Source organism: Lissotriton helveticus, chromosome 1_1, assembly GCF_964261635.1.
Source record: "Lissotriton helveticus chromosome 1_1, aLisHel1.1, whole genome shotgun sequence".
Lineage (NCBI taxonomy): Eukaryota > Metazoa > Chordata > Amphibia > Caudata > Salamandridae > Lissotriton > Lissotriton helveticus.
The window spans coordinates 372,042,601-372,068,747 of NC_136057.1; the positions used below are offsets into that span (position 1 = coordinate 372,042,601).

General features: G+C 47.9%; 1 protein-coding gene across 10 annotated transcripts in view; it reads right to left on the minus strand.

The window, feature by feature from the left end:
* ERC1 (ELKS/RAB6-interacting/CAST family member 1) overlaps positions 1 to 26,147 on the minus strand; it is a 2,156,751-nt gene that overhangs the window by 2,097,502 nt on the left and 33,102 nt on the right. The window lies entirely within an intron of this gene.

Genomic DNA, 26,147 nt, shown 5'->3' on the forward strand with positions numbered 1-26,147 from the left:
ATTGCCAGGGGGGGGTAGGCCGTAGCCTCTGCATGTTGTAGGGTGGGGGGGGGATTTGATTTTTCACATTTAGTTTCTATGGGCCTTATTTTTTTCTATTTTCTTGCGCTTTTCTTAACTTTTTTCTGTACTGGGTTCGCGATTGGGGGTCATAGGGAGTGGGTGGCGCTGTGCATGGTGCGTGAAGGCTAGCTGATGCTCTTGTTGTTTTATTATGTTCCGCCATGCTGCTTGGGGTGTTCGCTTCCACTGTGGTTTCCTGTGATGATGTTGCCCACTCATGTTGAGCTGCTATTGTACGGACTCAGTTATTCTTGATTTCTATTCTTTACTGTCTATATTGGGGGGTTTTAAAACAATGAAAATTTAACGTCTCCTGTTTATTAGTTTCTTTTTGTCTTCTTTTTCTTTTTGTCTCTCTTTGTCTTCCCTTCTGTGTTTTATTCCTCTTTCCTTGGTTCTTTTGTCTATATTTCGGGGTTCTATTGGGCGACAGGCACGCTGCTAGAGGGGGGGGGCCGTAGTCACGTGCAGTGGTGCAGGGTGGGGGGATGATGTTTTGTATTGTCTTATGTTTCTATGGCCTTTGTTGTTTTGGTTGTTTTCCCTTTTCCTTTGTTATTCCCTGTCGTAATTTCTTTTTCTCGTGTATTTGGGTCGGGCAGGGACTGGGTGGTGTTCCTTTCGGGGTGGGTTCCATGCCTTGTGTTTTTGGGGTTTGCGCTGTTTCTGGGATTTTTGTGTGCGCAGTGCTATTAACCATATGTCCCCATTGCCTGCTCATATATCCTGCTTCTCCTCCTGATCATGTTTACGATGGGTATGTTTCCTCCTTTGTGGCTTGTTTCCGATACATTTCGCTTCACTGAGTGACGCCGTATTCTCTCTTCCGGCTGTTGAAAGTGCCTTTTAAGTTCTGCCGGGTGGCGACTTCGTTAATACGTACATCCTGCAGTGTTTTCTCAATTGGTATGGGCGCAGTTTGGTGCGGAATGTAATGTATTGCTTTTCCATGTTGCACGCTTTGCGCACGACTCCCGTTGAGGTGGCACCCTTACCTGCTGTTCTGTCATACGGCCCACCTTGTTGATGGTCTGACCTGAATGTACAATTTTCTTTAATCCCATAAAATGGAACCTCTTTGTTTTTTGCCAGTCTGCTGTTGTTATGTTGTAGTGCTATGTTTCTTTTTGCTTTCCGCCTTGTATCCCGATCTGTACTGTTCCTGTTTGTCATGGCGGCCGGCCCGTAGTGGTTGTAGGCAGACGCTGTGTACTGTTTATCAGCTTAATAAAGGTTTTCCAAAAAAAAAAAAAAAAAAAAAAAAAGAAGAAGAAGGGACTCACGTTTTGTCCAACTAAGTCCCTGGATTACACCCAAACCCGGATCGACCTGTATTTGTTTACCAGGAAACTTAAATTACAAAAATTCTTAAAGTTAAAAGGCCTACAGCATACATCTACCCAACAAAGGATGGGAACAAGTTCATTGGACACCTTAACAGGTGATGACTTGAAGAAATTACAAATTCTAAGTAGTCAGATGGATGACGAGCCCCAAAATATATCACAACAAATGTCTACCATCATGAGTTACGGCATACAACAGAAAGTACCGAAAACATCTTTCAAACCAAAATCTACTTATATGCAGATAACCCCATTTGACGCAATTGATACATTTGAAGAAACCGTAAAGCAGGATTTGCTAAAACTCAGATTAATAACATCAAGGTCGATAGAAAATAATCTTACTGGAGGGCAACGAGCAGCAATTCAAGAATTGATAAGTGATCCAGAGCTGATCTGTAAACCTTCTGACAAAGGTGGGAACGTTATTGTAATGACTCGGGAATACTATGAATGTGAGGCACAACGACAATTGGCAGACACAAAATGTTATTTCCGAATCAACAAGGAGGAATATATTGGAAGCATCAGGGATTAGGAGCTCATCCAGAAACGGAAGGATAGAGGCATGTTGAGTGTGAATGAATTCAAATTTTTGACGTGCCCACACCCTACAACAGCGACGTTATACCACCTACCTAAGGTACATAAGGACGCCGAAAGACAACCAGGGCGCCCGATTGTTTCCTCAATAGGCTGCGTAACTGAGAACATGTCACACTATATAGATTTTTTCTTGGCTGAATTTGTCCGTATGCTACCATCGTATATTAAGGGCACTACACACTTTATAAACAACATCATGAATTTACCATGGGAACCAGAGACATGGATGATTGTCTTGGACATAACAAGTTTATATACTTGTATTGAACACACCCAGGGAGTAGAAGCCGTGAAGTACTTTCTAAACAGTAGATCACTATACTTTTCTGAACATAATGTGATGTTGGTGGAATGTATGGAGTTTTGCCTGAAAAATAATATCTCCTTATTTCAGAAACAGCACTTTCGGCAGATACGGGGGACGGCTGCTTCGCCCCCAGCTACGCGAACTTGTTCGTTGGCTGGTGGGAGAAGCAGGTGGCCTGGTCGGACCAATATAATCTCTTGGTAAATAGTATCACGCATGGTATAGATATATTGACAATTTCTTTATTTTGTGGAAGGGACCGAAAAATGAAGCTGAGATACATTCAAGCATTGAATAACAATTCTTTAAACTTGCAATTTAGTAGGAATATCAGCTCAACAGAAGTGTCATTCCTCGATTTAAAAGTATTTGTCAGGGATAATAAAAATGTGTACATCCCTTTATAGAAAAGACACAGCAGGGAACTCTGTACTTGAAGCAAACCGCAGCCAACAGAAATCACTCAAGAATAGCATCCCGTACGGAGAATTGCTGCGTTTGAAAAGAAATTGCGCTCTAGACAGCGATTTTCAAAATGATGCCAATGCATCCATTGATCGGTTCAAGGCACGAGGCTATTGCTCAGACCTATTAGCCAAGAACCTAACAAAAGTGAATAAGATCCCAAGAAACTGCTCGCTACAAAAGAGAGCAACCTTCTCTACTGAAACCGCTCCCTTGAGAAAGATTCTATACCGGAATTGGCCTATCTTAAAAGCAGATAGAGTAATTGGTGACTCAATAACTGCTTCTCCTAAAATAACATATAGGCAAAGCAAATCCTTGAAGGATATTTTAGTGAGAAGTCACCATGAGTCCACCCCATTTGTACCACGCATCAGTGCAGTCACTGGATGTTTTCCGTGCCTGAAATGTAAGCCATGCAAAGGGAGCAAAAAGGTTCTCTCATATACAGTTCCGCACATGTCCAAGCCTAACACCATCACCAAGTTCTTGACATGCAATATGCCGTTTTGTGTCTACTGCCTACTTTGCCCTTGTGGGAAAAAATATATCGGCAGTACGATTCATCCCACAAAACGGCGTACCTTAGAACATGCGAGAGCTATTGAGAACCAGGAGTTCACCTATTCTGTAGCCAGGCATTTCGCCAAATACCATGACAGTAACAGAAACCTGTTAACATTCTTTTGTCTGGATCAAATTCCAGTAAATGATTGGGGGGACAATCGTGAGTTGCACCTACGACGCCTTGAATCTAGCTACATTATTGACTTACAAACCACCTTCCCTGATGGTTTAAACACAGGAGAAGAACTAGCAAGCCACCTGGGTTAACTTTGAAAGAAAATCATTGCATGAGAACATTATGGTTTGCTTCAGACTCTCGTGAATTGTCCTAAGGGGCGAGAAGCTCTTTATACATGAAGAGATTATATTTTTTTACAACAAACAGATGCGTTGTATATATTAACTTAAGCTCATCCAGGGCTCAATTAAGGAGGGGGAAGTGTTATACCCCCATAAAGGTGCCTAGCGAATAAAGATAACTTTTTGCCCATCCAGGGCTTAATAAAGTGAGGTCTTTATTATAATTAATTAAAATTATTATGTTTTGGGGTAAATGCTCATATATATCACAATTCCATCTAAGTGATAGAATTGATCTTGGTTGTATTTCTACATACATATCTCTACCTACTCTGATTCAAGCATGTGAATCTATAAAAGACACCCCAATACTGGAGATTCACATGCGAATCACCCACCTCCCCTCAGAGGCTCCCCTCGTTTACTTGACTCTTAGGACACTATTATGCTAGAAAATCTGAGGGGCTGAGCCTCTGAGGAGAAGGTTCTAGAGGGTGAGGACGCCTGATTGGCTGGAGTTTGGACTATATCTAATAACTTGGACGAGTTATTAAAGTTACGTTTTTTCCTATTGATTGCTATGTTACAATACTTCCTATGGATACTTTAGCTATGTTATTGTTATACTATGGATATATTGCTATTTTATGTACCGTGGGACTCCCACTTCGACGACAGTGAATGATTCATGAATGTGAATCTATGAAAGACACCAATACTGGAGAACCACAGTCTACAGGTAAGTAACTGATGTTCTTCTGTTGAATTGTATGTTTTTTCCCACTTTTGTGCGGATGTTGAACAATGTTGCGATACTGGTGCTGATGTGCTACTAGGTGGAGGGAGGGGTGTGAGGATTATCTGGTCTCTTGCATACTGACTTGGACAAGCTTATACTTGCCTGGCCAAGCTTTAGGACCACCGTCACCAGTTTTATTTTGAAAAATAGCATACTAAATGTCACAAGTAGGGGGGGCGTGGCCAAGATGGCGGCGGAGTAGGACGTGTCTTTTAGTCCCTCCTGCGCCGCTCGTTTAATAGCATTGTATATCACCCTGTAAGGCGCCCATCCTCACTCAAAATAACGGTGTCCTGTGTCCTGGACCAGGCCGACTGCGATTAGCGACCCTATTTTTACACTTGCGCTGGAAGCGGAGCTGCGGCGAGAGGCGGCCCAGACAAGTGGCGCGCTGGGAGGGCCTCGTGGTCAGCGGAGTGCAGTGGCCTAGCAGACCCAGAGCTGAGCGCCCTGTCCTGCAGAGGCGGTGAGGTCGGAGGGGACGTTGCTGGGACGCTGGAAGCAGCAGTTGCACGTCCTGGGTCCGGTGCGGAGGGGTCGACGATCGCAGGCGGAGTGGCGGGGGAGCCCCGCTGGGTGCCCGGGGCTGCGGTGATCAGAGCTGCTGGATACCGAGCTCGGCCGCTGAGCTAATCGACCCCCGCCGGAGGCGCTGCTTCCCTCTTCGCCGGAGGTGAGGTGTGGGAAGGGAACCCCGTGGACTGCCTGAAATTCGGCGCCGGAGGTTGGCGGCTGGCCGGTGCTGCAGAGTGGGGGTGTTGTCCCCGGCCCGGAGGAGTGTTGTGCTGCCTAGACTGTTGAGTGCGCCCTGAAAGTGCAGCCCAGTGGCTTCGGTGGCCGTGGGGGCACGGCGGGACCCTTTTTTTCCGCCCCTGGCGCTGATTGCAGCGGTGCACGGAACCCGGGGGAGAGGCGGTGGGCCCTCACTGCCACCTCCATTGCCGCCCGCATTACCGCTTCCCACCTAGCATCTGGACTTTCCCCGCCCGGGGCTCAGAGGTGATCATGCTGGTCATTGCTCGCTAGGGGCCGGGTGCCGCGAATGCGGAGAGCGCTTTGGGCCGACCTTTGCAGACTGAGATGGCCATTTAAGAGACAGTGGGGCTACGGCCGGAGTGAGCCACCTTTTCTCGATTGGTCCTTGTGAGGTGGGGACCGCGGGAGTACAGAGGTCCTTGGCTGGCCCCTAGAGGCACGAAAGGGGTTGGTGGGTTGCTGGCTGGAGCCTCCCACACGTGCACCTGGGACAAGAGATCTTGGCCCTACCTGCCACCTGCATGTGTGGATCTTCAGTGGCGGCGGCTCTAAGCAGGAGGTCTGGACTTTGCCCGGCATTCCCTCCACTGCCTGGTACTTTGCTTGTGGGCCACCTCAAAAGTCGTGATGGCGGTGGCCAGGCTCAAGAAGGACAAACCCTCGAAGGATGGAACGCAGGAAGTCTCTGCGGAGGGACGACAGTGATGCGCCAGCAACTAAGGCATTCATGCTGGAATTGTTCTCTGCCATTAAGGAAGACATCACGGAGCTGCGTTCCCAACTAGCGTCTGATCTGAGAGAGATGCGGAGGGATGTGGACGTTGTGGGAGAGCGAGTTGCGACCCTAGAGGTACATGACCTGGGGACGGCGGAGGCCATACATCGGCTTCAGCAAGACGTGATACGACTAATGGAACAGAACTTAGATTTACAGGCCCATACCGAGGACTTGGAAGACAGATCTCGGCGAAATAACATTCGGATTCGGGCAGTGGCGTGGGAAGGAGAGGGATAGGACTTGCAGGAGTACGTGGGAGCTCTTTTTCGACATGTCTTAAACGAGGAAGACCTACCGAAGATTCAGCTGGATCGAGTGCATCGTGTGGGTCTGCCGAGGGGACCCCGGGCCCCACCTCCGGACATATTGGTATGTGTACATGACTTTCAGCTGAAAGAAAGGATTCTGAGAAAAGCGCGCAACCTTGCTCCCTTTCATTTTCGCGACCACCGCCCTATGCTGTTTCAGGACCTTGCGGCCTCTACCCTGGTCAAACGGAGGGAAATTAAGCCTGTCACTACCTATCTGAGGTAGCAGGGTGTTCCCTATTTGTGGGGACACCCTTTTAGACTTATTTTCAAATGGAAGGCCGACCCAAGAAACCGTCTGAAACAAGTGGCTCTCCCAGCAGACGTCGGAGGCGCTCCGAGGAATGGCAGAGGGTCGGTAAGCCGGCTCCTGCAGCAAAACCTGATGTATCAGCAAGCCTGTTGGAAAGGGGAGCTGCGGTTGCTTCTGTGGCCCTAGTGACGGACGCTTCCACAGACACATGAGGCACGGATCTTTGATTGGGCCTAAACAGGGCCTGTAGCTGGCACCGGAGGAGACCGTTCCCAAGAAATGGAAGAGTAGCCCCTTTATTTTATGTCCTTGTTTGGTGAGGAATCCTGTATCAGGAAGTAGGTAAAGGGTTGGTTGACACCATGTTCCCCTGCTCTTGGGGCCTGTTTAACGGACAATCGTTTACTTCTTTTTCTTGTATTGTTGAGACCTATGTTTTTGGAGTTTTCCTTGCCTGGGGGAGAGGGGGGGGTTGGGGAGTTGGGGGTGGTCTCGGGGGCTCAGCATCAGCTAAGAGGGGACATGGTAAGAGTCTGGGGTGTTCCGCATCAATTCCCAATGACACAGGGGGGATCCCCGACAGCTGGTCGCGTCCATGTTGTGCTTTGATGACCTCAATACTGCAATGGGTGTTAGCTCTGTTCTTATTTCTAGTGTAGAATGACCAGAGAATTGAAAGTGGTGAGCCTTCATGTTCGAGGGCTAAATAGCCCAGTGAAGCGTGCTGCAATCCTGTCCCTCTTGGAGAATGTAGATGGTGATGTGTGCCTCTTACAAGAAACGCATCTCCTTTCTAAAGATGTCCGGCGTATGACAGACAAGCGCTTTCCACTGCAGCTTTGGTCCTCGGGCCCGAAAAAGAAACTTGGGGTTGCGCTGCTGTTTAGTGCCTGTATGCATTGTAAAGTGCTCTCCCAAGTGGTGGACATCAGGGGGAGGTTTCTGGCAGTGCGAGTTCAATGGGGAGACTCACTATTCACGGTAGGGTCTATTTATGCTCCCAATGTCCAGCAGGAATCCTTTCTTCGCGCAGCCCTTGCACAGGTATTGGCGTCTCCAGATGCCCTGATCCTGGTGGGTGGGGATTTCAATCTTGTGATGGAATGAGGGATAGATAGATCAGAGCAGCGATCAAACCAAACGTGTCCTCGGTCGCCAGGTGGAAAACAATGGCTTTCAGAGGGTGGGTTGTACGATGTATGGCGCGTCCAGCACCCCCAAGAGCGCGACTACACCTACTATTCAGCTGCCCACAAGACGTATGCGCGCCTCGATCACTTTCTGGCCTCATCCTCTTTTCTGCCCCACTTATCAGCTGCAGACATCTCACCGCGCTCCCTTTCCGATCACGCCCTCATCTCTGTCATGGTTTTCTTCAATGGTGCCCGGGCGCCTTCGAGACTCCATGTTGCACTCTAAATCTGCTGTGGTAGCGAAGATTCGGGACACTATCACTCATTACCTAGCAGCCAATGTGGTGGAGGGCACTCCGTTGGCCTCGATTTGGGAAGCTCTGAAGTTAGTAGTGTGAGAAGTTGGCCTGGTATATGATGATCACTATTCTAGTGATCACCTTGCACCAGTCCAAACAACCCTTATGGTGATGGTTGTAAGTCAACCTTATAGACCAGCTATCCTAGTGGTAGCGTGGACAGAACAGTCTTAGGCTTAAAAGACTCTTGAGGGCGTGTAAAGCCAGCTGTTTTACCATATGTAACCCCTTGAATATCAAATGAAAGGACACCACACAGGATATATATATAAAAGATATATGTATTTATTCACTAACACACTCCTCTGAACTCTTTATGAGATCAGAGGCCAAAGCACATAACAAGTTACTTAGTCGGAATACGTTAAGTTGCACAATTTACGGTTAGGCACTAGGGGCGAAGCAAACCATATATTAAGAAAGTGGTATAAGTACCACGTCACGAGAAAAGGAAAGGCCTAGGGAATCGCTGGGGCTACACTATCTGAACCTTAGTTTAGAAGTGGGAGGCCCACAGGCGGCGCGTGTAGAGTCTTTACCCACACGCGAGAGTCAATGTAAAGTCAATGAGAACTTAGAAGTTAGATAAATAAGGATTTAATACACTTCCGGTCTAGCTAGAAGGAAACAACTAAAAACCTAGACACTTGGATAGTCAATACCCTTGGGAGCACCGAAGTACTCGCGTTACCTCACCTCAGATGGCGGGTGCATAGGTGTGAAGATGTGTCAGGTTTCGCCGCTGAAGTCTATGGAGCCTGTGAAGAAAGATGCTGCAGGCCACCAGGAGGAAGATGTCCGGGTGGATCCAAGGGTGGATTGAGGATGAAGAGGACATTGAAAACAGAGGGGACAGAGTCTGGGTCACTAGCCAGTGACCGGGTGGAACCAGGAAGGAACCAGACGACGTCGAGGAGCAATCAGGTGCTGTCTTGAAACTAGTCTCTTCAGCCACGCGGACCAGGAGGCGTCGAGGACGACCAGGTGCTGGAGGCGAGCTGTTCCACGAAGGTGCTCGCAGATGGAGGGGTCGACTGCCGGATTGGAGTCAACAAGCCTTGGCAAAGGCAACCCACGCAGGATTCAAAGAAGGCTTCTGGTGCAGACCAGCAAGGTCTGAGGTGCCTCACCTTTGCAGGGAGGCAAGGACCAGTCTGGAGCAACCAGACCAGCGAGTTGGTTCAAAAGGATTGTCGTCACAGAGGCAACTAGCCAACGGGCCAGCAACCGGACAACGCGTTGAGCAGAACACAAGCAGAAGGGCCCCACGCAGAGCTTGTGGAGTGTGGAGGGCTGATCTTCGGTGCAGGTGGAGCTCAGATTCGGGGTTTCTCAGTCCCCAGTGCACAGCTTCGAGGATGCCTCAGAAGCTGCACAGTTAGCAAGTTGTAGGCTTTTTAAGATGTCCGGTCCCACGTGTCTCGTCGCCTCCACAAATCTCAGCTATGCTGCAGTCGTGAAGAGAGGGTCAGAGAGGTCTGGAAGTCTGGGTCTTGTCAGGCTCTGTGCTCGGGTTCCGGCGGGAACGAAGACAAAGCAAGCCGTTGATTTGCTGGATGGTGCCTGGTTGCCCAGGGTGGTCACTCCTTGGCCACAAGGGAGATTCTTCAGTCTTCAGCAGAATGTCGAAGGTCCAGAGTTTCGGGTCAAGTTTTGGTTCAGGATTAATCTAAAGTCCTAGGACTCGGCTCCTACCTTTATACAACTAAAAGGGGCTGGATTACTTTTTAGGTCCCTCCTATGGGTGGGACCAGGAAGGGGGGTGGTTACACCCCCTTTCCTTTGTCCAGTTTCGCGCTGGGGCTGGAGTGCCCCAGCAACCGGTTTGAACTGGGGTATGCATGGAGCACCTAGTGTGCCCCAGGCACAATCTATTCAGCCCTCCCTGTCCCAATACACAAAGTCCTGTCTGGGGTGGTGCTCGCACCTCGCCAGGCAGGAAACCTATTGTCCAAACCTCCGTGACTGGAAGGACTCCCAGCAGCAGGAGGTCAGACTTGTGTCTGTGGCAGCAGCGTCCATTTTGTGACGCTGGGGCTCTGGTTAACTTTAACCGGGATAATTAGCAACAACATGTCTTCTCCCTCTAGAAGGGAGAAATGATACCCCCGTCGCCAGAATTGGCGAGGGGGTAGTATTGCAAAGCGTATGACACCTTACACGACATGTTTAGATAAAGCCAAACCAAAGTTAGCATTTAACCGCGAGGATTATAATGCACTTAAGAGTATATGGTATGGCGATATCATAGAACAGCTATAAGGACATGGTTCTGAAAGCTGCAGACAGGCACATCTCATGCTAGAGCACCATCTCACACATAACCAAGCACTCTGCCTCCAGGATTGTTAAGGCTTGCCATAGGAGTGACTTATAGGTTACTGTGTGTCAATATATAAGGTTATTTATTTATTTATTTATTTAGTGTATTTTGTTATAGCGCACAGATACCCCAACGGGGTGTCCCGGCGCTCCTGTGTGATCTCATGCTGACTTAAGAGTTTGTTTGAAAAGATGATAGTTAACAGAACAAGTACGTTTTTAAGGCTTTCCGGAAGGGAGGTTCTTCCTGGATAGTTCGGAGGGTGTTTGGTAACTTATTCCAAAGGGCAGAGGTACTTACTTTTTTTAAATCTGGGAGTGGTGAGGAAGTTTTTTGAAGAAGAACGGAGAGTCCTGGAGTTGTTGTAAGGGGTGAGGCAGGTGGAAAGGTAGGCAGAGCTCTTGCCTCTCAATGCACGGTGAGCCAATACCAGTGCTTTGAATTCTACCCTTTTTTGTATAGGAAGCCAATGAAGTCTGCGACGATGGGACGAGATATGCTCGCGAAGGGGAATGCCACCGACCAGTCGTACTGCAGCATTCTGGACTGTCTGAAGTCGATGGCAAAGACCTACAGACAGACCAGTATACAGGCCGTTGGCGTAGTCCAGATGCGAGGTGATCAACGCCTGGACTACGGTCTTCCTGGTAGTGTTAGGTAAGAATTTGATGAACTTTTTCACCATCCTGATCTTGGCAAAGCATGCTGCAGAGACTGTGTGGACTTGATGTTGCAGTGAGAGGTTAGAATCCCATCTGACCCCTAAGTTTTTGACCGAGTCTGTGTGCTGGGGTGGTGCACTCAGGTCAAGAGGCCACCAGATGTGGGGGTCGGCTGGTGGAAGAAGAGTATCTCCATTTTTCCTGCGTTAAGCCTAAGGAGATTATTTTCCATCCACTGGTCGATTGTGCCAAGGCAGTTTTTTAATGGGTCAAAGGTTGTTTGGGTAATGCTGTTAAATGAGAACAGAAGTTGAATATCATCGGCGTAGGAGGTGGCCTTTATTCCAGTTTGGGCGATGATATCAAAGAGCGGTGAAAAATAAACATTAAATAGGAGGGGGCTCAGTGAGGAGCCTTGAGGGACTCCCCATCTAAGTGGGCGGCTATCCGAGGTGTATGGGGGGTGAACACGGCCTGCGTACGGTTGGATACGAAGGATGCAATCCATTTTAAGGCCGTGCCCTGGATGCCTTTAGATTGTAAGCGGTCAAGGAGGAGGGGGTGGGAGACGGTGTCGAATGCTGCTGACAAGTCAAGGAGCACCAACGCCGCTCTTGATCCCTCATCCATCCTCCAGCGTATTGCATCTGCCATCTCGATTAGTGCTGACTCAGTGCTGTAGCCTGGTCTAAAGCCGTGCTGGGAGTCATGGTAAGCACCTGAGGTTTCTAAAAAACCCGCTAGTTGTTGCTGAGCGACTTTTTCGAGCACTTTGGCCGGGGCTGGTAAAAGAGAGATCGGCCTGTAGTTGGAGGGATCGCTAGGGTCGGCGTTAGCTTTCTTAATTATGGGGACTAGCCGAGCATGCTTCCATGAGTCAGGAAAGACTCCCGTATGCAGCGAATCGTTCCAAATCCCGTTCAATGTGGGGTTGAGGATGGGAGCTAAGGATTTATATTGCTTGGCGTGCCAAGGATCGAGAGGAGATCCGGATTTGCTTTTGAGAAGTTCATTGAGGGATTGATCTAGGGTGATCTCTCCAAAGTTGGAAAACGTATAGTCAGATCCAGTGATGGCAGTGGTGGTAAAACAATTGTCTGAATTAGTATTGCTGGGGAAGGAATCGTATATGGTGGCTATCTTATTCTCGAAAAAATCAGAGAGGCTGTTGCATAATGCCTGGGACACTAATGGGGGTAGTTTGAGAGCCAGGGGGTCGGTAAAGGATCTTACTGTGTCGAATATTTCCCTGGAGGATCCTTGTGAACGGTTGATTTTTTCTTCCAAGAAGGATCTTTTATGATAGATTATTTTTTTTCTATATTCTTTTAAAGCAGCTTTATAGAGGAATTTACGGTCAGGTGAGTAGGTGATTCTCCAACGTCTCTCGAGGCTTTTACATTTCGATTTACATTTTCGGAGTTCGTCGGAGTACCACGGGGCAGATGGAGCAGAGCGGAAGGTTTTGATGGGCCTGATAGGGGCGAGGAGGTCAATGGCGGAAGAGATCAGACCGTTGAAGTTAGTCAATCGAGTGTCAAGATCAGGGGACGTGTCTGGGGGATCAATAGGGTGGAGAAAGGCGGCCAGGCTGTCAGAGGAGATCTTACTCCAGTTTCTGCCCTGTAATTTGGCCGGGCATATGTGGCGTACTTGGCGGAGGAACGAAAAAGGAACAAAAAGGTGGTCAGACCAGATAACCATGAGGGGGTCACTTATGTCTAGACCCTCCAGATTGGTGCAAATCAGGTCAAGGGTATGGCCCGCCTTATGTGTAGGGCAGCTAATAAGTTGATTTAGCCCTCCGTCTGATAAGGTAGATAGGGAATTGGAAGACATGGAGTCCGAGGGGTTGTCTACGTGGAGATTAAAATCTCCAAGTAGAGTGAAATTAGCATATCGCGATGTTGCTTGCAGGACATAATCTAGGAATACTGGGAGATAAGATGTTTTAAAGTTTGGGGACGATAGACCAGGAGGCCAGTGAGAGTAAAGTTGGCCGCTATTTTAATACAAAAAGGGAGTGCTTCGATGCGTTCCAATTGTTTGTAAGGGAAGGAGGATATAGTCCAATGGGACCTGTATATTATAGCAACTCCGCCTCCAGGGTGAGGACCTTGTCTGTTCGCGCAGAGTATACTATAGCCGGAGGGGATGGCTAGGATGGCTAAGTGTATGGCGGGATTGGTTTCATCCCCTAACCAAGTTTCGGTTAGGAATAAAAGGTCCCACTTATCCTCTTCCAAAGTAAGGGCGATATCAAGGGTATGTTTAACTAGGGACCGGCAGTTAATCATACCAGCCTTTATTCGTGATGGGTTGGTAGTGGTCTGTGAGAAGAGGCATTTGTGTTTAAGGTCGGCCGGTTGTTCTGAGAGACATTTTGTGAAAGGTAGATGGGGACTAGCATCTTGGGGTGGGATAGGAGGTATGATACAGTGTTAAGGCTTTAGAGTCTTAAGCAAGGTACTGTCATAGGAGATAGGATGTGGGGAGTCGCAAGATGTAACAATACCTGCGTCTGCGGCCGCACACTGGTCGCGGACGGGCAGGACTCTGGCACGACTCCGGCGCGTCCGCTGGTCGCGTCCGCTGCGCGGAGGCATTACCTTCCGTTTTAATAGTGGCCAATAGGGAGCGTGAAGACGCTGCCCCAAACCAATATGGCCGCCAGAGTCGAATCTACCTGTCCGAGGCTCGGCTGTCTCAGCGTCTAGATCGGCTGAGGGTGGCCCGAGTATCAGGGTGAGTCGATCGCGCTTATTAAATCAAGCGGGGGGGCTTTACCACCACTTCTAAAGTCAAGCAGGGTACAGACTGATTACAATATCTTTCATGCAGTCCAGCTAAGCTTCGAGATCAAACTGAGTGCAGTGAAGTTAAAAGCTGAAGAATCAGCGAGTTTTAAAAGGTGCAGAACAGAAAAGTAATCAAACAAAATAAGACAGCAACCTCCCGGCTTCCGCCTCAGGAGGGGTTTAGATACACAGGAATACTATAGGAATATTATAGGAATACTATACCTAAGCAAGGGGTGATTACACAACCTTGCCCCAGCTGAGTGATCAGCCAGTTGTGTCAGCTTGAGTGGCCAGCCAGGGTGGCATAATACATGCTGCAGCCCCTGGTAGGCCTTGGTTATACCTATGCCCCGAGTACCTAGGGTACACTTCTACAGGGGCTGACAAGGTGAACCAATTCCCAATTGTGGTTGTACCTAGAGTACATGGTGTGAATTTAGAGAGAGTGCATCTGGGCTGTGGGTCTGATTAGCAGGCCCACAGCCACATCTAAGTCGAAAACCAGTAAAGCAAAGCAAAAAGTGGGGGTGGCCATAGGAAGTAGACCCTACTCTCCTACAAGTAGTACGGGGAGATTTTATAGCGCTCGCTGCAACGTATGCTAGGCTGCACAGAGAGAAGCGTGAGGAGTTGGAAGGGGATGCGCGTGGCTTAGAAGCGATCCATAAGAGAACGGGAGCCCCAAGAGTGTGGAGAGAACTAGAGACGAAGAGACGTATGCTCAAGCACCTAGACCTCGATAGAGCAGCACATGCCTTACTGCGCTTACGACACAAATTGTACCTATGCGGGGATAAAGGGGGTAGGATGCTAGCTCACAGGTTGCGCGCGCGCACACAGCTGCACACTGTTCAAGCAATCAAAGAGTCACGGGAGGGAACCCACACCACTGACGCGGCCATCGTTGATACCTGTCGCCACTTTTATCAATCGCTCTATGGGAAAGAGGAGACTGCGCCTGAGAACATAAGGAAGTATCTTGCACCGTCGGGCATCACACCCCTTTATCGGGAGTCGGCGGAAGTATTAAACTCAGAGATACGAATAGAGGAGGTTATATCGGCCATCGCGCGGCTGAAGTTGGCTAAGTCACCTGGGCCAGACGGCTTTTTGGACATATTTTATAAAACATACTGTAAGGAGCTCGCTCCCCTTTTAAATTCCTTTATCGACACAGGTGTAGTGACTCCCTCCATGACTGAAGCAGCTATAACGGTCATTCTCAAGCCAGGGAAGGACCCTACGGAATGCAGCTCCTATAGGCCGATCTCACTCCTCAACATTGATGCTAAGTTATTTGCAGGAGTGTTGGCTGCGAGGCTTAGCCCTCTGATGGACGGAGTGATCGACTCTGATCAAGCAGGGTTCATCCCAACCAGGCGGGGGGGGGATAATACTAAGAGACTGCTTCATCTATTGGATCTGGTGCACCGTTCGGGGACGCAGGCCTTCCTGCTTTCTATCGATGCGGAGAAAGCATTCGACCGTGTCGATTGGGGCTACATGTTTGAGGTGCTGAGGGCTTTCGGTACAGGCGACAACTTCCTGCGCTGGATACAGTGCCTCTATACAGCCCCCACAGTGGTGGTGCGGGTGAATGGGTGTCGGTCTGCCTCCTTTTCGATCAGTAGGGGGACGCGATAGGGGTGTCCCCTCTACCCGTTACTATTTGCGCTTTATATGGAGCTTTTCGCTCAGCGTGTTCGATCTCATGCCGACATCTTAGGGATCCGTTTTGGAGCGGACGTCCATAAAGTCAGTCTGTATGCAGATTATGTCATCTTGGCCCCGACTAATCCCCACTCTTCCTTGCGGTGTCTGTCTGCAGAGCTCCTAGCTTTCCAAAAGGCGGCGGGGTTTAAAGTACATTTTTCTAAGTCGCAAATTCTCAACATCTCGGTCCCAGAGGGTGAGATAGCGGACCTTCAGAGGGACTTTCCCTTCCAATGGGCGCAATCAGATATCACGTACTTGGGCATACGACTAACCTCGACACTAGCTAAAACCCTGTCCTTAAATTATGCCCTCCTTACGGAGCATGTTACTAAGGCCCTCTCCGACTGGTCCCGCCTTAAACTGGCCTGGTTTGGGAGATTGGCTGCAATTAAGATGACTGTGCTTCCCCGTATACTCGATCTGTTCCAGATGTTGCCCTTGAGCCCACCGCCAGGCATGTTGCAGAGACTGCAGGGTCTGCTCAACAAGTTCTTATGGGACAACAAGAGACCGCGTTTTGCATTTACAGTGGCTACTACCCCGAAGACGGCAGGTGCTCTGGGCTTTCCTCTGCTTTCAGCGTATTTCCAAGCGTCCTGTCTTCTGTACATAGTAGAGTGGAACAGACCTCTGTCCAGTAAACACTGGAACTTTATGGACCAGACGGTGGCTGGATGTAACATCTTGCTGGAATTATGGCTGCCGCGCAAGCGTAGGACATGGGGTTTATATTCCTCTCCGGTGACCTCCCAGACGATGAAAGTTTGGGACCAGCTAGCGCTCCGGAAGGGCTGGACTTCCTTCCCCTCTCCAATGACACCCATAGTAGGCAATCCCGACTTCCCACCGGGTTGCACATCACCGGTCTTCCATCGCTGGCGAGAGGAAAGCTGTAAAAGGGTGGGCTCGCTCTTCGACCTAGAAGGCCTGATCCCGTTTGCCACATTGCGCACGGAGTACTTCCAGTTGCACGAAGGGGACGCACTGGGTGACCCAGCCGGCCAACGTAGCAGGCATGTCGCGGCCGCGAACGCCCTTTGAACGCTGGCTGGTATGCAAAAAAGATGACCAGAGCCTCATTTCGGAACTCTACGGGATGATTTTGCGCTGCCCGCGGAAGCAGAATACAAAAGCGCAAGTCCGCTGGGAAACGGAGTTAGGGCGACCCCTGACGGCTAAAGAATGGGAACATGTGTTCTATAGGGCACACCACACAACCTCTAACACTGCAGGGACGGAATCAGCCTACAAAACAGCGACGTACTGGTATTATACTCCTGAGCGCATCAAGGTGTGGGATGCGGCGAAGTCAGGCCTCTGTTGGAGGGGTTGTGGGATGTCAGGGACGCTGTTCCATTTGCTATGGCGCCTTCCGAAATTAGAGCGTTACTGGACTACAGTCCTTGATGAGCTAGATACTGCTTTCAAGATAACATTTCCACGGCAGCCTGAACACACGTTGCTGGGGCTTCCTCACACTAAATTTTTCCCACTGAGCTCTCTCAGGGGCAGACAAATTGCGTTGGCTTTGCTGGCTGCGAGGCAAGTTCTTTTGGCGCAGTGGGGTTCTCCAGCAATACCGACCCCCGGGATTGGATCCAACGACTATGGCATACACTGGCTATGGAGCAACTCTCTTTGGGTATGGATGGGAAGGGCTTCGAGTATGCTAAACTATGGGATACGTTTTTGCAGCTGTTGTCTAAAGACTTGCGGGAAGTGACATGCCCGAAATATCTGCAAATTTTACAACTTATTCCTTTAGAACCTGTAGCCGCCACACCGACTACTTGAAGGGCCATTGATTGCAGTCAGTTAACGGGGAGGCGGACCCTTAGGAGCATGCCGGATTTGGAGAAGCTGATGCGGAGCGGGGGGTGAGGGATGGTGGGATGTTTCAAATGGGTACGGGGTTCGGGGGGGGGGGGCTCTTGTTGCTCTTGATTCCCTGTTTTTGTTCCTTTTTGTTTTGATTCCTCCTTCATAAAATTAGTGGTTGCAATACAGGTGGGGCGACGGAGCCTCTTCATTTACGCGGGGTCGCCCTCCGGGATGTAGACCCAGACGCTGTGTCCTTACTGTGAAAAGTCGCCCTGCTGGCAAGTTGATGTAGGCAGCTGGGCTGTGTTCTGAGATGGCCTATCCACCTATTAAAAATGATTGATTCTAATTGTCACAAGTATGCAACATGAAAAATGTAATATATTCAAATTCTTAACTTTAATTCTATCTTTACCTAATTAGTGTTTACTCTTGTTCATTAATACATCCTGCTTCATATCCATTTAAAAATTCCCTTTTACAATACTCTTTCAGTTACAGTTCATTATTAATTTCCAAGTGCTCAAACAGTATAAATACATGTCTGTACCTCTTCTCAAGTGTACTCCAGTTCTGACCCTGAACTCTAATCAATATCAAAGCACGGTTTGATGACTGAAAGAGGAAAGTAGCACACAGCTCTTTGGTGTAACTGGATCCAAATACTTAGGAACCTTGTCTGCACCACAAAACAAACTGGAGATCTTGAATATTTGCTTAGTTATGTGCAGTGAATGCAGCCCACCGTGCAGAAATTGGTCGATAAAATTAATTTTAAGTACTACTGTGCAGTAATAACCCTCAAGAGACTTGCAATGGGCAGAACAGACAAGAGAAATCGTCTCTTGAGCACAGAAATTAGTTTAATTGTAGTAAATCCTATTGAAATGAGCTTGAAATTATGTCAGAGAGATACAGCTTAACGAATGGTGGGTTTAATTAGAACACAATATCAAGCTTTTCATCATCTATTAATTTAGCTATTTCCTTTCAACGTTTGCAGTACTTGAAGCCTTCTATTTTCGGCTGTGCAATCCGAAAATGGAAACAAACTGAAGTACATAGTATCGCTGTCCCATTTGAAGTAGACTGTGAATGTCAATGCAACATATTTTACTGTTTGAAGTTTAATACAATGAGCCCTTGAGCCAAAGGGGGACAAAAGGGGGTGGTGATGGACGGAGCATCTGAATCAATCAAACACTCACACCCAGTCAAAAGATCTGAGTTTGATCCATCACTGTTCTTTAGCCCACTCTGCCACCCCAGTTCAGACATGGCTATATGCAAATCAGTCTGACCCTGTGCCTCATGGGAACAGTCCAGCCCGAACTGCCAAGCCATGCCTTCCCTGGACCGAAACAAGCTTCCGAGGACCGGTTTCTGGCATTCCAGCCGCCTTCAGCCCGGCTCGCTTGAATCCAGAGGCAAAGTGAGCAAGGGACTCACGTCTGAGCATACCCTGTCACACTTATGGCGGCCAAAGCGGTACAAAAGGGGGTGGTGATGGACGGAGCATCTGAATCAAACACTCACATCCAGTCAAAAGATCTGGGTTTGATCCATCACCGTTCTTTAGCCCACTCTGCCACCCCAGTTCAGACATGGCTATATGCAAATCAGTCTGACCCTGTGCCTCATGGGAACAGTCCAGCCCAAACTGCCACCACCCCCTTTTGTACCACTTCTTCCAAAGGGGGCACATCATTTTCAGATTAGAGCCATAAGCAGTTATTTTCTGTTTGAGTAGACAGAATTAAGTTGGATGATGTGACAGTCCTCGTTAATTGCCCACTTTATGCTGAATGATCCACATGAAGCTAGAAGAGTAAATGACCTCCCTCCCTGTATGGCAGAAGCAAAGAGGTTATTATCAATAACTGAGTCAGCATGACGTCAGTGGAAGAGATTGCCTCAGTGTGGTAGACTTGTAATTGTTTACTGTTAGATTTGGGGGTCTCTAGTTGGCACAGGTAGGTACTTGTGACAAATAGGGACCATCTCCTCTCGTCAGGACAAGAGGATTACACTCCTAAAATAACCCCTGCTCACCCTCTAAGCTGCGTGGCGCGAGCTGTCAAGGCTTATTCCAGAGGCGTTGTAAGTTAAGCAGTTGTGACCACATACAGTAACCCAGTTACAACATTACAAATGGACACCACACAGGTTTTATATCAAAAATAAGTAGACTTTATATAGAGTTACCACAAGACCATAAACAATACACATACACACTAGGATTACTTTAAGATGGTAGATTTAAGCTTAGTACAGTTCAGTTCTTAGATACGACACTCTGCGTCAATGTACCCTAAGTTGCTTTGCGCTTCCACGACAAGCAATGTCGCAGCGATGGGCAAAGTTCAGATACAAAGAAATAAAGACGTGAATATCTTCCAGATGCAGCACGCTTCTCGGCGATGCGAGAAGTCCTCGGTTCGAAGCGTGGACTGCAGCGACGACACCCTTCTGATGCAACGGCAACAGCTCCAGCGGCGACGCTCTTCTCCACGATGCGTGAAGCCTCCGCTCGATGCGACAACTACAGCGGCGACATCCAAGATGCGACGGCAGCAGATCAGACGGCGGCATGCTTCTCAGGGATGCGAGGTGCTCTTGGTCGATGCGGTGCAATGCGACAGTTCCAGCGGCGACACCCTCCTGCTTCTGAGTTGCGAAGGCAGGCCCAACGATGGCCACACGCTCCGACATCGTTGCTCGATTCTTCTCCTGATGCGGTGCAGTGCGACAACTACAGCGGCGACACCCTCCTTCTTCGGAGTTGCGACGGCAGCAGCAGCGACGGCAAAACGCTTCCTCTTTGTTGCGGCACACTTCTCTCCGATGCGGTGCAATGCGACAGTTCCAGTGGCGACACCCTCCTTCGGAGTTGAGACGGCAGGCACAGCGACGGCGACACGCTTCTTCTCGTTGAGTCGCGCTTCCAGCTCCTTGCGACACGCAGTTCCTCAGAAGGCCCAAAACAGCAGCAGGCACTTTAACAAGAACTCTGTGGAGCTGGGGGGTGAAGTCCGTTGTCCCTGAGACTTTAGCAGGAGGCAAGCTCTTTTCCAAGCCATTGGAGATCCTTCACAAGTTGAAAGCAAAGTATACAAAGTTCCTTTCTCCTTCCTTTGGCAGTAAGGCAACCACTGCAGGCCAATCCCCCAAGCAGCACTTCAGCTTGGTAATAGTCTCTCCTCAGTTTCTTCAGTTTACGCTCCTCAGTAAAGGGTTCTTCTTTTAGTCCAAAGTGATCAAATCTCATGGGATCAGGGTCCCAATACTTATACCCCAAAATCCTTTGTTCTCTGAGGGGAGAGGGGCCTTTGCCCAGTCCAAACCAGTTCTGAAGCACTCTGTTTACCAGACTTCTACTTTCCTTTCACAGTGCAGGGCAGAAACATCAGACGCCCCACAGGAGGTGGAGCCAGCATTGTAGAAGGCAAGTACAGTCGTGGAGCACTTTGTTTACAGGACTCATCTTCTTTCCGTGTGCAGGGCAGAGACATCAGCCGCTCCCCAGTGGGTGGAGCCAACATTGTGGAAGGCAGGCACAGCCCTATTCAAGGTTCAGGTGGAACTCCTCCCTCCCATCTAGATGCAGATCTCTCTATTCACCACTGGGTGACTCAGCCTGTCTCCTTGAATTCCCCAGCCCTGTCACTCTCAAAACCAGACATAGGAATACACAACCTAGCAGAGGCAGGTTTGAATGGTTAGACAAGCAAATACCTACTTTCTAAAAGTGATATTTGCAAACACAGAATATTAAAATAAAGTTTACTAAAAGATGTGTTTTATTATTCTGAGTTCAGGCATACTAAACTCGAATTTCTACCATGTTCTCTGAGACAGTTAGGATTATAAAATGTAATAACTTAACAGCCCATTCTGGCCTATGGAGAACAAGTAGCCTTGCAATAGTGAAAAACGGAAATGGCTGTAATTCACTAATAGGACATGCCACACACACCAGGGCTTGTCCTACCTTATACTTACAATGCACCCTGCCCATGGGCCTACCATTGGGGTGACTGATATGAAGAAAAGGGAAGGTTTAGGGACTGGCAAGTGGGTGCACTTGCCCAGTCAGCATGACAGTACCAGACACATTTTACAAGGCTGCTTCTGTGGGTGGCACAACCAGTGCTTCAGGCCCACCAGCAGCAGTTGGAATACACGCCCTGGCACACTCAGTGCACTAGACTAAGGTCTGACAAGTAACCCAAAATAGCCAAACATGGAATCACTAATCCATAAATCAATTTACAATAGGGAGCACTTGCACTGTGGTACTGAATAGCAGTGGCACAGTACCCTAAGCATACAACACCAGCAAAAATACATGAGGCAACAGCAAAACAAAATAGAAGGGAGACCCACGCCAATGGTGCCAGGTCTAACATTTACTAAAGAAGCCGTACATTCACTTGAGTAGTGGGCTGAACAGTCAGTAAAATGACTTCTACTAAAGTCTTCTGTGGAGGGAAGAGAAATGATATTTAATTCTCATCTTTTTTGTTGGGCACCTGGAGTAACTCCTTTTCACCCACCTCAGCAAACAACCTGCAAGGAGGGCAGATATTATGAAACCCTTTGCACTGCTATGGAAGCCTTTAGTCTCGAGCATCTTCAATCAGTTCCCTTTTATGAAGCAAAAATATCTATTATCATATCACTGGAGCCCTTAGATAAGAGGTCCAGTGTGTTACTTATATATGCATGCTTCCATGTTTTACAAAAAGTAAAAGACAGCACTATTTCATTTGAATGCTGTGTATTTTGACGAACTACCTTCCATATGATCCACTAACTTATTACGACAGCTATAAAAACAAAGGAGTGTGACTATAGGCCTGGAGGAACACATTTCATAAACATAACTATGAAAGATCCTCAGATTTCAGATGATTGCTGCAGCTCTACTACATGAACAACAGGAACTTTACATCAAGAAAATGACTGACAACCTTCTGCTCCTTTGAAGTCAGCACTTCCTTTTCAAAAATCCAATCATGGCCCTTTCCTGAATCAGCCTTCAAAAGTTACTATTTTTCCTTTAAGGTATGATGGCGGAGAAACAGGGAAATACGGACTGAGCAAATCAGCACCTCTCTATTAATGGCCTGCACACGTGTATTAACTTAAAAAACAAGGGTTTTCTTGCTATGTTGGTGAATTGGCTACTGATGATTCAAGGAGGGAAGAGACTACTATTAAGACCCATAGCATGGAGGAGGAGGAGGATTAAAGATTTAATGTGGGTCAGAGGACCTGGTTCATATCCAGAACAACTAGGTACTTAAAATAAAACTGTAAACATTTATTTTTTTCAGAAACCTGATTAAAGCTTTTTTTGGACAATGCTGCCAATTAATTTTTAGGGCTCACGCCTTGCGATGCAGAGCGCAGAACTGTCGCAAAGGCAAGAGTCCTTTTGTCCGGGGTTCCGAAATGGACCCTGGAATTGTACAAGCTCGTGCGTGTGTTTTTAGTTTTGTCTTCTTTTATTGGGCTTGGAGTGCGTGTTTTTTTTTTTTTAAACAGAGCACGCATTAGGCCAAAGGCGGGCGCATTGCTACGCCCACGGCCTATTGGTGTCTGTTACGCGCACCAAAGTCCATGTAGTTTCAAATATCGTGCCCAGACACGGGCGCGATAATTGAAACCATATGGCTGTGGCGCGCACGCACCATCCGCGGCTTCCTCTACTTCCAAAAGCGATTGCTTTCGGTTTCGCGGTCGCTTTACTTGTTAACTAAGAAATGTAAGAAATCATCTCCCCTCAGATACATTAGATCTGCTGCCAAGCTATCTTGGATGCCCGGGGCTTTGGGAGGCAACGGGCCTACTGTGAGTTACTCCATATACCCGTCTGAAGATTAATTGATCGGGGTATCGATCGTGCCAGAGGTTTCTTCTGTGATTTAGTTTGAACGCCACTCAACCAGTCATTTAACTGAATCTATGGCCTGGAATTGAAATAAAAGGCTGGTGGCTTAAAATAGTTCCCTGCTTTGTTAAATTAAATAAATAAAAAGTCGTGCACGTTCAGATGGGGCTCAAACCTACAGCTGAGGTAGTTTTACTCCCCACCCTCTCCAGAGAGTGCTGTATAACTACAAGCATTTTCTTCCTGCCCAACCTTTTCCCTGGCGCCTAGAAATGCCTGCTGTAGATAAGGATGCGCGGTCGGCGGGTACCGCCGCTCTTTAAACAGACCGGCCTTTGCCCAAGGCTGCCGCTTTCTGCAAAGTGAACCTGGGCGCTTTGTGCCAGGAAGCGGCTTGAGCGTCAGATCGATTGAGCCCGCGCAGACTGCGCACATGTATACAATTGCTCCATGCCAAAGTTTAACACTCGTTTTACTTCACCAATAACAATTTAGATGTCTAGAAATCCACTGTTTCCCAAGCCAATGTCGAACTTCACATTGGCATTTAGTGTTTGAATGAAAGATATTTCTAAACGCAAGGGTTACTAATTATGTCTACACTGGGAGGACTTCATTGTTCTGCATATGTCGCTGGAGCAGTGCCTTAAACCCACTGAGCTACCTCGCCGCAATATCCATAGGTCTGCAATGGCCAACTCGGAAGATCAAGGGATGCATTTATTCATTAGCCGGTGTGGACAGAAGCGGCGAAAATGTATGTCAACAACGAAGCCACATAACATGACATAGCCATTTTGAAAGGAAGAGTGCTTTGGATCAGCCAATGGGATGTGGTTAATGCGGCAAACAGAAAACTCGAACACATCTGGCTGCTGGCTGGAGGATAAGAAAAGGCCTTGCTAATGATTGGGACTAACTCAAAGGGCTTGGCAATGCACAGTGGGGACACGTAGCTGTAGTTAAGCAGTGTGTCTCGTCTTGATCTCAGAGGAAGGCATAAAAATAACTGTTAATTTAGGGATTCATGCTGGCGGAACCATGCCCGGTTTTCAACCTACCTACTAAAGTAAATTACTTGAATTTACCCTGGAGAAGTGTGGCTCAATGGTTAGAGCGGCAGACCCTGATGCAGAGGTCTAGCCCGGGACCAGGGTTCAATTGCCCCGTCTTGGCGGGTCTTGGGCTCAAAATTCCACGGACCTGAATTCTCGCCTCGGTGCCTATTCCAATCATGGAGTCCCACTCTGCAACTCTGGGCAATAGCTTGCTTAATCTCCACAACGGCCCCCACAATGCTAAGGATGCCTGGCCTCCACCTTGGGGGTGCCCAGGAGCACCTCACAGGGAAAGCCAGGATGGGTTCCACAGCGGTATTCGTACAAGCGCCTTGAGACCCTGGCGGGTGAGTAGTGCGCTATACAAGTATCAATTTACATTTACATTTAATTGCATGCAATTATATCTTATGTGGGTATCCTCAACATATGACCTGTATCTGGTCATCTCGGACCCACGTGGCAAGGCATTTTGAGGACTACTTAAAAAATACACTTTAATGTTATTAAAGACCTTCAGTCGAACTTGAAGGAAGACTTCTTTTGCTTCCTATCTTCCTTAGTATCTCACAGCCACATTGGCTTTGCCAGTGCTTGTTCTAGTTCTTTCCTCTTCAGCTCTCCTAAACTACATACCATTTCCACAGTAATACTTCCTGTGCTCTACTTGCTTCTTTTCTGAATCGCTCTTTCGAGTGCCCATGCGTCTGTCTCATGTGTCTGACTCGTCTTCATCTGCCCATTAATTCTTCTTTCACTTTTCTGGTCGCTCCTTTCTTCTTCTTTTACTTTCCCCCTCTTTCCTGCCGACCTAAGCTCGGTCTCCCGTCCTCTACGAATCTTCCCCAGTAATCCTTGTTTCTAGCTAGTCTTACACCAAGTTGCTTATTGCTGAACAAAAAGGTGTGTAACCCACAAGTGACACATTTAAATCCTGCATGTGTAGACTCCGCCATTCATCCTTCTGCTGTTGATAACATGAATGTCACCAGATAACAGTATGACCTGCTATTGCCAATCGTTGTACCATCCCCCCTTTTTTCGCGCACGACCTCTTTTCTTTATTTTCTTCTACTGTCCCACCCACTCTACAAATCCTTTATCAGAATCTGTCGGTCTCATAACGAATGCCCATTATTGCCACTTTGAAGAGCTGAATTCTAATCCTAGCAGTGGCACCCTCATTTGATCACATTGAGTCGTGCTGAATGAATCACAGCTGCTAAATCGCCAATACCAATCTCCCAGCTAAAAACAAAACAAGCATTTGCAATGCAATAAGTCTCACATTATTAAAGTTTGAGATATTGGTGTAACATTATTTAGCAATGCCAATAGCTCAAACTTTGATTATTCAAGACCGATTGCATTGCAAATGCTTGTTATTCTTCGGAGATGAGGATGCTGGAAATGGTTGCGTGAACAGTCCCCATTTCTAAAAACAAAAAAAAGGCTTTGCCATTTGTGGTGGAAAGTCCTCTTCTATATACTTTGTCTTATCTAATAAGAATGATAGGTTTCTTGTGGAATATTGTTTAGAAAGGAACTTGCATTTGGTGTGCAAAGGCATGATTTTTGGTGCAGTCTACGTTTCTTGTTTGCGCATGATGGTTTTCCTTTTGAAGCTTAGCTAGCATTAAAAGTTAACTGTCAGAGTCTGGAAATGCCACTTAAAGATAATGCCATCGCCACTTTCCCTAATGGGCTGGTTGGCGATAGCTAAACTATTGTTGCCGCCTCATTGCCTCTATGTGCTACAGAATGCGCTGTGCCCGATACCCCGCCGAATATTCAGGGCCTTGGAGTCCCTGTTGATAGACTTATACTGGG